Source organism: Protobothrops mucrosquamatus, unplaced genomic scaffold (genome assembly GCF_001527695.2).
Source record: "Protobothrops mucrosquamatus isolate PMUCROS unplaced genomic scaffold, P.Mucros_1.0 scaffold8632, whole genome shotgun sequence".
Lineage (NCBI taxonomy): Eukaryota > Metazoa > Chordata > Lepidosauria > Squamata > Viperidae > Protobothrops > Protobothrops mucrosquamatus.
In genome coordinates this window covers 1-2,881 of record NW_015394426.1, presented here as the reverse complement: position 1 = coordinate 2,881, position 2,881 = coordinate 1, and the positions used below count along the sequence as shown (strand labels likewise).

The 2,881-nt window shown below is 36.6% G+C and overlaps 1 protein-coding gene across 1 annotated transcript in view; it reads right to left on the bottom strand.

Annotated features, from left to right (window-relative positions):
* The window catches only part of LOC107300828 (mucosa-associated lymphoid tissue lymphoma translocation protein 1-like), a gene marked incomplete at its 3' end in the record, with an annotated part of 13,442 nt that extends 12,441 nt beyond the window's left edge, over positions 1-1,001 (bottom strand). The window contains exon 1 of the mRNA XM_015830115.1: positions 704-1,001. The remainder of the gene's footprint in view (positions 1-703) is intronic.
* Positions 1,002-2,881: the final 1,880 nt, after the last annotated feature.

Here is a 2,881-nt window from a genome sequence, read left to right as displayed (position 1 = left end):
TGGCCTAGGGAGGATTTTATACTGGGTTCATTTTAAGGAATTCGAAATAACACAACTTTAAAATTTGGTTTAATTCGGTTTTACAGGGGGGGATTGTATATATGCCTTTGTTTTAAATATGTTGTGAGCCGCCCTGAGTCCCGTTGGGAGAAGGGCGGGATATAAATTAAATAAAATAAATAAATAAATAAATAAATAATATATAACATGGACCATGCAGACACCATCAGACAGCAATAGGATATTCACATCAAAGTATTACAAATTACAAATACAGGATTTTCTTCTTAGTTTACAAAAGTCTTTTCATTCATTGTTAAATATTGAAAATACTGATTTTTTTTTCTAAACTTGCCTAGAATCATATTGTTGTATTTCTTTTTGCTTGGATAAATGGGGCAATCTGGTATCGAGAAGTGAGTTTTGTGAGAATGGGAGAACTTCTATAATTTGTTGAGGAAGACTTTTGACTTGGATCAGTGTTTCTCAATGTTGGCAACTTTAAGTTACGTGAACTTCAACTCCCAGAATTCCCTGGCCAGCCATTCATATCGTAAAGTTGCCAGGGTTGGGAAACGCTAGCTTAGATATGCATCATCTTTGTATTATAGTGGCTTGGAGTTACTGTATTAGTGAGATGGGTGGCATTTTAATAAAATAAATAAATATTTGCCTGGTTGGAAAAATATATTAAGCTACTTACCAAACTGTCTTTCAGTTGGTTGTTCAAGATCTGTTTTGTAAAGAAAGAATGAAAAAAGTTTTGGACATCGTCAATGTCAATAAAATTTACAAATAATCAAATGCTCTTCAGCTTGGATCACTCTTGCTCTTAACAAGGGAAATGTTTATGTTTTTCAATTTTTTAAAAAGTTATATATCCTGTTCACTAGAGTTATCCCAATTTTACTTCCTGTTGGAATTCTGCTCACGTCACTTTTAAAACTGAGCACTACTAGACTGATCTGTGTTATAAAGTCATAACATTATTGGATATATATTACAGGTAGTCCTCAACTTACAACCAAAATTGGGAGTAGAATTTCTATTGCTAAGCAGGGCCCTTTTTAAGGTGAGTCAGGCCTAATTTTACATCCTTTTTTGCCAGTCTTGTTAAAATAATCACTTAAGTTGTTAAGTGAATCACATGATTCTTAAGCGAATCTGGTTTCCCCCATTGACTTTGCTTGTCAAAAGCCAGATGTGAAGGTTGTAAATGGCGATCACATGTCCCTGGGATGCTGCAACCATTGTAAATACAGGCTGGTTGCCATTTTGATCATGTGACCGTTGAGATGCTGCAATGATCCTAAGTGTGAGGATCGGTCATAAGTTTTTTTGTGTGCTGCTGTAACTTTGAATGGTCACTAAACAAATGGTTGTAAGTCAAAGACTACCTGTATGAAGGTTTTACAAGTATAATTTCAATCTTCCCTATTGAAATAATTATAATTTTCTGGGCCTGTTAGAAGTAGCTGTCTGTATTTTTAGCTACCTGCTAGAACAGTGATGGCGAACCTTTTAGAGACCGAGTACCCAAACCCCACTTCTGCATCGTCGGGTGCCGGGTAGGTGTAGTCCATTGGGTGGGTGTGGCCCATTGGGTGGGCGTGGCTGCGGTGGTAACAGCAGACTGGGTGGGACTAAAAAGTTCCATCAATCAATTCCAACTTTGCAAGATCTTTTTTTTCTGTGAGAAGTTGAAATTGATTGATTGAACCTTTTTTTTTTGCACATGGTGGTGGAGGCCTAAAGCGAAAAGGTTTTATAAAACCCAGCTGAAGGCCTAGGACTGGGGCAACGGCGCGCGTGCCCACAGAGAGGGCTCTGAGTGCCGCCTCTGGCACCTGTGCCATAGGTTCGCCACCATGGTGCTAGAATGACATAATTATATTTTAACATAATTAATATATTAAATGACTGAATATTTTTGGAATTTTGTGAAATGTGGGTAAGATAAAAGCTGTTCAGAAAAACCAGACGATGTTCCATTTATCAGGCCAATGTAAACAACAAATACAGCCACACAATAGACATAGCACTTAGAGTTATATACCACTCCAAAGTGCTTTACAGCATTCTTTGTGCGGTTTTACAAATGTCAGCCTATTGCCCTCAACAATGTGGGTCCTCATTTTACTGACCTCAGAAGGCTGGAAGGCTAAGTCAAACTTGAATTGGTCAGGATTGAACTCTTGGCTGTGGGCAGTTAGCCTGCAATATAGTATTGCATTCTAACCACTGTGCCACCATGGCTCCTAATTGATGTTAGCCACAATCTGTTTCCAATATAATTTGTGAAGCCCCCTTTTGATATTTTTATCTAATGGTGGAGAGAAATATTCCTAATAATTTTAACATCTTGGAATTTTTAGACTCCTATTTCCAGAATGCCGAAAGTAGAATTAAGCCCCAAGAAATTAAAAATTGGATCCTAATACTTACTACAGTCCTGCTGTTCCCAAGTGTTGCATAAGGAAATGCCTTGCAAAATAATTTACTCTTATCAGTCATGAAAATATTCCAATAATGCTATTTACTGAGAACTCAATATGTAAATCAGAAATATCTTTCCAAGCTCATTATATAAAACTAATGTAGCTTGCAGGGATTCTAATTCCTGCTTTTGAGCTAGTAAAAGATTCTTGTCCATTGGTAAATTAAAATCAGTTTCTATGCCAGATGTTGTTTTTCGTTCTTCTATTTTTATAGAATAACTCACAATGTTAAGGATAAATATACACCCATAAAGACATATCATGCAAAAAATGTGGCTCAGAACCCACAGCAATATTTGTCAAAATTCAAATATGTAAGAGACCTGCCATGATTTTTAGAGAGGGAACAAAATGCTTGGCATAATTCTTAATGGAAGCATCAT